Source organism: Monodelphis domestica, chromosome 7 (assembly GCF_027887165.1).
Source record: "Monodelphis domestica isolate mMonDom1 chromosome 7, mMonDom1.pri, whole genome shotgun sequence".
Taxonomy (NCBI): domain Eukaryota; kingdom Metazoa; phylum Chordata; class Mammalia; order Didelphimorphia; family Didelphidae; genus Monodelphis; species Monodelphis domestica.
Window position 1 is genome coordinate 46,367,870 of NC_077233.1, and position 12,012 is coordinate 46,379,881.

The 12,012-nt window shown below is 43.9% G+C and overlaps 1 long non-coding RNA gene across 1 annotated transcript in view; it reads right to left on the reverse strand.

Moving 5' to 3' along the window:
- Positions 1 to 5,089: 5,089 nt before the first annotated feature.
- LOC130455445 (uncharacterized) overlaps positions 5,090 to 12,012 on the reverse strand; it is a 19,398-nt gene continuing 12,475 nt past the window's right edge. Inside the window, exon 2 of the long non-coding RNA XR_008913420.1 lies at positions 5,090 to 5,311. This is a non-coding gene — a long non-coding RNA (uncharacterized LOC130455445). The remainder of the gene's footprint in view (positions 5,312 to 12,012) is intronic.

Below are 12,012 nucleotides of genomic sequence, written 5' to 3' on the forward strand. Positions count from 1 at the left end.
ACACACACACACACACACACACACACACACACACTCTGTTTCTGTTTCCCTGTCTTTTTTTTCCCATGGGATTGGGTGGATGGGACAAAGGCAGAGGAGCTGAGTGCCATTTACGGATGAGCCTTGGGATGACAGTGCTAAGTCCTTTTCCCACCCTGCTCACTCCCAGATCTGAGCTGGTGAAAAAGTTCAGTTGGGTTGGGGAGTAGGGTGGGTAGGGTGGTTTATATCCCTCCAGCTGTGCCTGCTAATGAGGTGCAAATGAGTCACGAGGTCCCCCCAAGTGGGCAGCAGGAGGAGGCAGCAAGGTACCCAGGTAATCAGCAAAGTGGATTGACAACCTCTGGCTATCAGAGAGTTCACTTGAGGTGACTCCATAGTGTGTGATTTGTGAGCAGCTCAGAGGAAGCTGGGAACTGTTGGATACCTTGACCAAAGTGAGTCACCTGTGGCTTCGGGTTCTTGGCTTTCTCTCTGGTTGTTCTTGGATGAATCTTAGGACCACAGATTTAAGGCGAGCAAGGATCTCTTTGCTTTTCTGTTAGTATCTCTAGTGCTTGGCAAACAGTAAGAGCTTAATAAATGTTTTTTTTCATTCATTCATTCATTTATCCACTGTCCAAGTTCCAGTCCTTCATTATGCAGATGCACAGTAAAGGTGAAATGATTGGCTTGCCCGAGGCCAAATTGGTAGTAAGCCTATGGCAGAGACAGGATTAGGAATCTGAGTGTTAAATGCTTAAAACCAATATTCTTTCTACTTCATCTTGCTGTTCTGGAGGAGGACATTGTAGGGTCCTTATGGAGAGATGCCATTCAGGATCTTATCTGACTAAGAAAAGATTCTAGGGGCTACTGACCCAGGACTGTTCTTAGTTTATTGAAGCAGTTATTTATCATTACTATAGGTAAGATTTGGGCAGCTAGGTGGTACAGTAGATAGTGCACCAGGTCTGGAGTCAGGAAGGATCTGTGTTCAAATCCAGCCTCAGATACTTATTACCTGTGTGACCTGGGCAAGTGACTTAATGCTGTTTGCTTCAGTTTCCTTATCCATAAAATGAGCTAGAGAAGAAAATGGGAAACCATTCTAATATCTTTGCCAAAAAAAAAAACCCAAACGGGGTCACAGAGAATAAGACATGACTGAAACAACTGAACAACAACATGGGCAAGACACTGGAGACCAAGACATGCTAGATACTAAGAATACAAAAGACTCTTTCTTTCTTTCTTTCTTTCTTTCTTTCTTTCTTTCTTTCTTTCTTTCTTTCTTTCCTTCCTTCCTTCCTTCCTTCCTTCCTTCCTTCCTTCCTTCCTTCCTTCCTTCCTTCCTTCCTTCCTTCCTTCCTTCCTTCCTTCCTTCCTTCCTTCCTTCCTTCCTTCCTTCCCTTCTTGGTATCCATTTTAAGATAGAAGAGCAGCAAGGGCTGGGCAGTTAGGAAAAGTGACTTGCCTAGGGTCACAGACTTAGGAAATGTCTGAGGCCAGATTTGAACCCAGGTCCTCTTGACTCCAGGACTGGCTACCTGATTTTTTTAAGGGCATAGTCCCTGATCTCAAAGCATTCATATTCTGTTAGAGAAAAGGGCTGGGGAAATAAATAAGATCTGTAGCCTTGTTTCTCCTGAAACAGGTCTGTGAAACCCAAGAATCTTACCTGCTGCCCCTTTAAGAAGTACTTCTGGCTAAGAAGTGTCCTTATTCTCCACATGGTGAAAATGAGCTAGGATGACTTACAGACCTATCCAGCTCCTGACATGACCCAGAGTTCTGAGGCAGAGAAGCCAGATGCTACAAATCCATGCCAGCCCTGGGAGCGCTTGCAAAGTCAGCAGCTTGTTATCTGCCATATCCCACTCTCCACCCTGTCCTTGCTTCTCCCTTGCCTCCCCCAGCCTTCTCTTGTAGCTTGTAATGGTGCCCTGGCTCCATGGGGCTCTGACACCCCTCAGACACTCCAAAACTGATTCTCTTTCCTCTTGTTCCCTCCCTCCCCACCTCCCAATTAAAACCTGCTTTCCACAAAGACTGATAAACTCATTCACACTGAGGTCTACATGACTGATAAAACCAGAAAAGGTTTCTAGGAAGGATCAGAGGATTCTTCTAGATTTGGAGCTGGAAGGAACCTTAGACATCATCACCTCATCCAAGAGTCCCATTTTTATAGGTCAGGAAACAACATAGAATTGATTAGGTGATTCACCGCTACGGAGTGTCTGAGGCAGGATTTGAACTCAGGCTTCCTCAAAGAATAGAGCCATAATTATGTCAAGATCAGAAACTTAGAGTTGGGAGGGACCTTAGGAGCCATCTAGACCAAGCTTTGAATTTTAGAGAGGAGGAACTGAGTCCCAGGGAAGTGGAATGATTTACTCAAGGCCAGGCAAGTAGTAGGAGTCAGGTTTTAAACCCAGGTCCTTTAACTCTATATCTAGCATGCTCTCCATTGTAACTGAGACCTAGTCTCTAAAAAGAATGATTTTGGGGGCAGCTGGGTGGCTCAGTGGATGGAGAGCCAGGCCCAGAGATGGGAGGTCCTGAGTTCAAATCTGGCCTCAGCCACTTCCCAGCTGTGTGACCCTGGGCAAGTCACTTGACCCCCATTGTCTAGCCCTTACCACTCTTCTGCTTAGAACCAATACACAGTATTGGAAAGTAAGGGTTCATATAAAAATAAATAAAATAAAAAGAATGATTTTCTAACCGGGGTCAATCAGGCATCAGCCTGAGGTAGGGAAGGTAATCTATTTTGGCAGGAGGCCTTTACGGGGCCCCTGAGGTAACACTGTGTAGGTGTCCCCCTACTGAGTCTATGCTTCATGTCAGTTTTGCTGCATCCCAAGCATTCAGACAGGAGGCTGCCCTGAGAAGCCAGAGTGCTCCCTGGGAGAGAGAGGTTTCACGGTAATTTGATTCTGAGCAGTGAAACCCGAAGGGACCTACTCCAAGAGCCCTCTCATGTAGAGCGGGTGTCTCAGGCCAGGGAGGAAAAGGAAATCCACTGCTTAGAGATAACCATCATTGAGATTCTCCAGCACCCCCTTCCTCTCCCTCCCCCCCTCACCCCACAACCCAGAACCCTGGCTGGCTTACTGGAACTACCACCCTATTTTCTACATCCTGAGCACTACGAGAGGTTCAGCCCCAGCCCAGGCCAGGCCCCTTGGTAGTGAGGCTGTGAAAGTGGAGCCTGTCACTTGGGAGGGGAAGCAGAGAAGGTCCTGCAGCACTCCTGCCACCTGCGGGGTCCAGGGCAGTGGGGGGAGGGAAGATCCCCATCCCCAGGCACCCAGGGAGCCCTCAAACCTTAGAGAGAATGCAGCGGGCCAGTCAGGTTCAGAAACCTGTTTCAGACTGTGAACACCTAAATCCTGTGTGCAATGGGAGTGCTTTAGAGTTAGCACCCCAAACGCTGGAGGGCAAAGGGAGTTTTCGCCCCATGTTACTCAACCATGATGCTAGTGGCTGATTAAACAGAAGTTCTCACAAAGCTCCCAAGAACTCACCCAGGCTCCAGGGCTGAGAGGCCAGGGGAGTTTGGGGGTGGCAGTGGGGTTCATGGGGGCTTTGTTGGATAGGGACCTCGAGTGGGGTTCAGAGGCTCCCAGATTTAGGGGGGATCCCAGAGGTTGTTCTATCTGATTGGAGTCCAAGCTTCTAATTTCTCCAGCTGAGGAAAGTAAGGCTGGAGAGCTGATAGTTTATGAAAGGTAGCACCACCGGTAAACGCCTAAGGTAGGATTCTGGCTCAGGTCTTCCCCAAAGGATAATCCTTATGTGAAGCTTAAAGATGTAGAACTGAAAAGGTTCTCAGAAACCTTCTAGACAAATCTCCAGCCCCGAGAAGTCAAGTGACTCTCCTTCCATCACCCAGGCAGGATCAGAGGCAGGATTTGAACCCAAGTCCTCTGACTCTAAAGCAGGGGCTATTTCTGCTATATAAATTGGTCATTGCCATTCAGGTGGAGCTCTTTGCTGCTGCAGTAAAGTCCAGAGCCAGGTGCCCAACATCTAGGGAGCAGAGAAAAATCAGACTGAGCCTGGAGTTGGATAATAGTTAAAAGAGAGACTCTGGCGTCCCACTGTCCCAAAATTCTAGGTACGGGGCCCCCACCTAGCCAGAGAGACACCATGGCACCAATAGTGTTGGAATCAGAAAACCTGGGACAAAGCCCTTTTTCACTGGTAACTTACTTTGTGACTTCAGAGGCAGCTGATGGTGCAGGGAAAGAGCTGAGTTAAAATCTAGCTATAGACACTTATATACCTACTGTGTGACCCTGGGCAAGTCATTTAACCTCTGTTTGCCTCCGTTTGCAACTGTAAAATGGGCATACTAATAGCAGCAGCACCTAGTCCAAAGGGATAATATGAATGAAGGGTGATGGAGATATTTCTAAAAGTCCTTAGCCTGGCACATAGCAATCTCTCCATAAATGCTAATTCCATACCATTTTCCTCCTCTATCAAAGGTAATTCTTGATCTTAATGACCTCTAAGTCTATAGCATACAGTTCCCTCCCGCCTAAGCTTGAGCTAATGATGGAAGAGACGCTGGTGAGTGAGTTCCATGGAGTCGGAGGGCGCTGGGTGCGAAGGATCAGCCTTCCACTGGAGGGCAGAGAGAAGCTCCCTTGGAGAAAGGGAATTTCAAAAGCCCTCTCCCTTTTCACACGTCTTGACTGCCCCCTTCCACCTGTGCCTGGGTCCCTCCTACACTCTCTCCCACTCTGCCACCACATGAAGTAGGGCTGGTTGCCTTGCATGTCATGGTTTCCTGCATCTTCGGTCTTGAAGCCGATCGGGCGCAGAGGGATTTTCCAACTAGGGCAGTGAGATCGAAGACCCGAGACTTCATGAAATGAGAGTGGCTGCTGTTTACCAAGAAGCAGGAAAACCCCTAGCTAGCCCCATTTGAGAGTTCTTCAGGCCACCCGCCCAGCATTTCAGGCTGGTGACAGCAGATGGGCTCCCAGGGAGAGGAAACCCAACTCTTAGCGGGTGAGTTCAGGTCACCCAGACCTCCTTCTATCAGGGAAGCAGAGAGACACGTACATGTACACTCATCCCACGCACGCATGCATGCATACACATAAACATTTATTGGGCTGCCTGTGGTTTCGCTGTTGTAGATGCTGTCCTTGGGCTCAAAAGTTTTCTGGGCTTCATGAGGCTCACTTGAGTAAGGAAAGCAGAGAGGAGCAAGAAGGAGCGAGGATCCCTGCTAGAACCCTTAACCCCCCTGGCCTTCTCTCATCCTTCTTTGAACCATCTCCATGGCACCCCAAATAACCTCTTGGCAACCCTGCTGATAAAAATCAACCGATAAAAGAGCTATTTCCTCCTTGCCTTCTTCCTTTCTCTAGCCCCCTCTTTCTTCCCCCCTCCCCTCCCCCCATCACCCCAACATCTGCTTATCCTGTCAGGATATTTAGGTACCTGTGACAGCTCTATAAATGTCACCATGGCGACCTCACTTCATCCTTTCCATGCCTCAGTTTCCCCATTTATGAAGATTAGATCAAGAATTCTTTGGGGAAATTAGGTGGCTAGAATGTCAGGTCTGGAGTCAAGAGGACTTGGGTTCAAATCTGGCCTCGGATACCTCCTAGCTGTATGATCCTGGGCAAGTCACTTAACCTCGATTTCCTAGCCCCTGTCCTGTCTTTAGAGTTGTTACTAGGTCAGAAAAGTGAGGGTTTCAAAAGAAAAGAATTCTGAAATTTTTTGCATGTCTTTCTGGCAGTCTGGTGAGGCCCATGGGCCCACTTCTCCAAATACTGTTTTTAAATAACTGCAGGAAATTCTAAATTTCTATCAGAGGTTAGTGAAAATAAAGATGTAAGTTTTGTCCCCTTCTCAAGTTCCTGGACTCCTTAAAATCTACTCGCAGACCCCTCGGGGATCCATGGACCCTAAGTTAAGAATTCCTGGACCAGATGACCACTGAGATTCTCTCTAGTTTGGTGATTCTGTGGTTTTCAGAATATGTATAAATGATGTCATTATTTTTATGGCTGTGCAGTTTTGGACAAGTCTCTTAACGTCTCGGTGCCCTGGGCAACTCTCTCAGCACCTGAGCAGTAGTAGAGCAAGTGCCCATCTGCCTAGGGAGCGAGAGTATCCTCAGGAGACCTTCTTACCCAGATGAAATCACAAGTCCTGAAAAAGAAATGTATTATGCATGTGGTCCACTTACCGTCTATGAGAAGGATAAAATACAGGGATTATCATAATGCACAACATTACATGTTAATGTTGCCTCTAAGCTAAAACGGCAGCTCCTTCATTTGGCATGGAAAGTCCTTCACAATCTCTCTTTCCAGCCTGATTCCACATGACTCCTCATCACTCCATGTTCCAGCTTAACTGCCTATTTATTGTTCCCCAAACAAGACACGCCATCTCTTACCTCTACACCCTTTCACAAGCTGTCCCCTGAGCCAGAAATGCACCCATTCCTTACCTCCGCCTCCTAGAACCCCTCTAGCCTTTCCTGATCCCCTACTTTTTCACATTCCCCATGACTCTACCCAATTATTGAGTATTTATTTAATAACAAATTTTACATTTGGGAGAAAAGCAGTCTGGTGCCGTGGACAGAGAACCCAACTGAAAGTTGAGAATACTTGGGTTCAAGTTTTGCCCCTGAAACATGCTGACTTTTTGATCTGGGGTAAGTTACACAGACTATCCGGTGCCTCAGGTCGCTCTCAAAGACTGTGTGGGGAAAAGCAGATATTGATCTGCTCTGTATTATTGAAAGCACAAGTTCTAACCAAATGTTTGAATTACTCTCCCAAGCCCCATTTGTAGCGCAGGTTGTGTGCTCCTATCCTGGCTCCTTTCCAACTCCCATGATCAAAAAAGTGTCCCTGAGGATGTCCATCAATTGGGGAATGGCTGAACAAATTGTAGCATATGATGGTGATGGAATACTATTGTGCTGTAAGGAATGATGAACAGGATGATTTCAGAAAGAGCTGGAAAGACCTGCATGAGCTGATGCAGAGCGCAATGAGAAGAACCAGGAGAACATTGTACACAGAGACTGAAACATTTGGGGATGATCAAATGTGATTGCCTGCTACTAAAAGCAATGCAATGATCCAGGACAATTCTGTGGGACTTATGAGAAAGAGCACTATCCGCATTCAGAGGAAGAACTGTGGGAGTAGAAATCCAGAAGAAAACATGTGATTTATTATTTATTTGTGTGGGTATGTGATTGGGGAGTTGGTTTTAAAGGATTACTTTTACAAAAATGAATAATATGGAAATGGGTTGAGTGATTATATATACATTCTAACCCAGTGGAATTGCTTGTCAACTCCAGGAGTGGGGAGGGATGAAGGAAGGGAGAAAAAATGAATCATGGAACCATGGAAAATTTAAAAAAAAAAAGGATTCCAGAGAAGTTGAGTATGTGGATATGGGTGTGTATCTTTCTAATGTTTTATAGCTCATAAGCCCCCACCAGTGTGCTTCCTTTTTTAACATGATTAGTGTTTGGTGTCCATTTTCAGTCAAACTCTATACTTTTTTAGAAAAGGATATTTATAAAGACAAGTGCACATAACATCTCTCTCTCTCTACCCTCCCTCTGAAAGTCTGTGACACATTCTCCCATAAGTATATACAAAATCATGGGGAAAGTGAGCTCAAGCTCAGAGCACAAGTGGAAGGAGTAATTCACAACTCCTGGATGTCTTTTTTCTGGAGTCCTTAAGATATTCCCCCTAGCTATGGTGTTCCTTTTCTGTTAGGCTCTCTGTAGGGCCTTGATTTTTCTTTTCCTCATAGATGATATCTGGTCTATTCTTGCCTCTTAATGTAGAAACTGATGCCAGCATTTCTCATGAGAGGGATGAGGCTAGTACATCAATGGGGAGATGGGAAGTTCAAAATTCTTTTGAACCTTCCAAATAAGTTCTTCCTCTAAACATGATGCAGGGCAGGGTAGAAAGCTGAGACTGAGACCCTCTTTTCCCCCAACCCCAATCAATTCCCTTTTAGGAGTTTGACCAGAATATTCCTTGCTCAAATTCCTTGGTTCCAGAACCAACTTTGTATTTTATAGTTGAACCAAAAGGTATGGCTGAGTCTCCAAACCCACTTCCTGCTGCTCCAGTTTTCAGTCCATCCAGTGATTTTCAAGCATTTTTCTATTGAATGTTTGATTGATTGATTAGAGGTAGAGTGTAAGGCATCTTACTACTTGCTTTAAGTGAAGTTGGGCAATTTAATTGATCAATCCAATACCTGTACTCCCCATCTTTATATATAAACTAGATAGGAACTGGACCTGTGGTTAGTAAAAGGAACTCTTAGCTGAGGAAACTCATTCTACATTATGCAGGTTGACTCCTTTGTAGTTTATAGTCCTCAAAATTTCCAGTTGGTTGACTGACTGATTACGTATATGTACTTGGGTCATATTCAGTCATTCAGTCATGACTTGGCTCTGTGGACCTGTGGGATTTTCTTGGCAGAGATTCTGGAGTGGTTTCCCACTTCCTTCTCTGGTTTTTTAAGTCAAACAGAGGTTAAGTGACTTGCCCAAGATCACACAACTAGTAATCTGAGGCCAGATATATAGATATATTTATATATAAATATATTATATTTAGAATATTTATACATAATATATTATATTTACCTATAATAAACAAAATATCCAAATATATGTCTAGATATACATACACATACATGTATCCATGGTCATATAATATGTGTGTGTGTTGTAAAGTTCTATTTCTTCCCATCACCTTCCCTTATTGAATTGAATCGAATCCTAGCCCTGTTGCTCCCAGTCCATCTGCCTCTGATTGCAAACTTGAAGCGAGAAGGCCCTTTAATGGCCTCCTTAATTGCTGTGCTTGGTGCCCAGCATGGTCTTACCTGCAAAAAGGCTCTGTGTGAATGCTTTGAGGTAATTGATTTTAGCCTGTCACTGACAAAAACAAAGGCTCTCAAAATAGCCGTGCCGCGTGATTCCATGCTTTAAGGATCAGTGATTTAACTAGTGCTCCTAATTGCAACTCCTCTGTAAGCCCAAAGAAAGGCGAGGGGAGTTGCTGTGGTCAAAAAACTCAATCCCCTGTGTCCAACCTGGGAGGTAATTTCTCTGCACTTAGCTGGGCTGGTCCATGGACAAGAGACAGACAGATGACCATCGGTGCTTTATTTGTTTGGTCCTTAGTTATCAGAGCTTACACATGGAGGGTCAAAAGGCAGTTGCAGAATGACTCTGATGCAAGCTTAGTCATTGGAAATTGTGCCTGTACCGCTAGTTGACATGGGGAATAGAATCAAGTTTTGAATCTTGAGTCAGACACTTATTAGTGATGTGACCCTGGGCAAGTCATTTTACCATTATGTGCTTCAGTTTCTTCGTCTGTAAAATGGGGATAATGAGAGTATGATACCTCCCAATGTTGTTATAAAGATTAAATGAGATGACAGTCTACATGTAAAGAACTTTCCAAGCCTTAAAGCATTATATGTAAACTATTATTATTGATCTGTGGCAAGCCTGTGTTCAATAGAATTATTAATCTAGACTAATTCATTGGCATTTTTCAAGTCCAGAACTTGAAGGGTCTCTGTTTCCTTGGAATTATTTCTCAATTCCCAACTTTACCCATTGTACAGGAATCACTTCAGAACATATTTGAAAACTATATCCTAAAGCAGCAGAGGTGCTTGGTGCAAAGTGCTGGACTTGGCATAAGGAAAACCTAAATTCAAATCCTACCAGTGCCTCAGAAAACTCCCTAGGATGTATCTACTATGTTGTAGGGGGGTTGCCCCTACTTCACTGGAGGAAGGACTTCCTAGATTGGGCATTTTCCCTCCCTGATGAAATCATAGATCCTTCCTGTTCATTTTGATAATATGTGGGTATCCTAATACCCCTATCACTAGGGCACTTAGGTGACTTAGTGGGTAGAGTGCTAAGCCTGGAGCCAGAAGTTCCAGGGTTCAAATCTGGCCTCAGATCCTTCCTAGCTGTGTGACCCTGGACAAGTCACTTAATCCCAATTGCCTAGTCCTTACTACTTTTCTGCTTTGAAATCAATACTTAGTATCAATTCTAAGACAGAAGGTAAGGGTTTAAAAAAAAATCACTGGCCCCTGGCTCCAACTTGTAAGCTGCCAGGTTTAGTAAATTTAGTGTAAATTTAAAAAAAAAACAATCAATTTTGTCTTTCTACATCCTTACATCTTCTAGTTTAGAGGAGGAGGGATTCATGTAGGGCCAGGGGCCAGCATAATATTTAGGTAGACTGAAAGACTTTAGGAGACTGACCTGGTTTCCAGTCGTGACTTTACTCTTAATTTGCTCCATGACTTTGGGCAATTTATTTGACCTTTCTGTTCCACCAATTCTTTCTCTATAAAATGGACACGAGGATAAAATCTGCCCTTCCCTCCCTTACAAGGACATGTTGCAATATTTAATGATATAATTAGCTTAATTGTCCCCTTTGGGCCTCACACAGTGTAACAGCACACTTTTGGGAACCTCAAAGGAGAAAAACCTTCTGGAAGAATGGGGAGGATGGAGAGATAAAGTCTTCCATCCATGTGTGGTCCATGGGTAGCAGCATCAGCTAGAAATTCTCTGAAAGTCCTAGTGCCACTTTCCCCCCCCCCCCCACCTCTTTTTAACAGAGATATTTCTCTTGTCCTGAATGGGGATAATGCCAACTTTTCAAATTGATGCCTCCCCCGTTATGTTTATTTTTGTACAATCGTTTTACTGGTGCTTTTCAACCTATCATTGCCAACTTCTAATCATCTTAAAGAGGAAAAACCTCTTTTGTTAAAAGTATCACTAAACAAAAAGAAAGAAAGAAAGAAAGAAAGAAAGAAAGAAAGAAAGAAAGAAAGAAAGAAAGAAAGAAAGAAAGAAAGGAAGGAAGGAAGGAAGGAAGGAAGGAAGGAAGGAAGGAAGGAAGGAAGGAAGGAAGGAAGGAAGGAAGGAAGGAAGGAAGGAAGGAAGGAAGAAAGGAAGGAAGAAAGGAAGGAAGAAAGAAGGAAAGAGAAAGCAAGCAATCAAGAAAGAAAGAAAGAAAGGAAGGAAGGAAGAAAGGAAGAAAGAAAGAAGTTATTACTAAAACAAACTAAGCCAATATAATGGCAGACATGAGCCCTATGGCTCTTGGTAAGTCTGAACTTTGTTTCCTCTTCCACAAAGTGGTGGAGATAATAACATAGGGCTCAGATGATGGAAATTATGTTAGGCGTTTTGCAAACAGTAGAAGGCTGTGGGAGCACAACTATTGTAGCTATGACAATAAAAATTATTTTTATTATCATTGTCATCATTATTATTTCTGATTTTGCATTCTTCATTCTGTGCCTGTAGCCCATCACCTCTGGGCTGAGATGAGTCAGTCCTGGAAGCGACAGGACCAATAATATTCCATTACATTCACATACCACAGTTTGTCCAAGACATTCCTCAATTTATGGGTCTCTACTTTGTTTCCAGTTTTTTTTTTGTTTGTGTTTGGGGGCCATCTGGGAGTTCTTTAGAAGAAATGTATTAAAGACGACAAAAGAAACTTAACCCTCAGATTCTAAGACCATCATTGAATGATATTAGGGGCATTGAGAGGGACAGTGTGATATGGCAGAAAGAGGACAGCCCTTATCCTATCTCACAGGGCATCGTGATGACCAGCGCAGAGATGGTAAGTGAGAATACTGTGAAAAGTGTCAAATGCTCTCTAAAGAGGCAAAGTACCATTATTATTTAAGAGGACAAACCAACACAGCTAAGAAGGAAAGGGGTAAACTGTTTTAACCAATATCAAATTATCCCCTCTCACAGGCTAGAAACTTTTGAGCTGGATTATTTAATCAGATTTCTGGCACCAAGATGCCACAGATATCATCTAGATCGAGCTCTCATTTCACAAACTTGGAAACTGAGACGCAGACTAATTAACTATCTTGCTCAAGGTCATTCTGGGAGCAAGTATAAATAGGATTTGA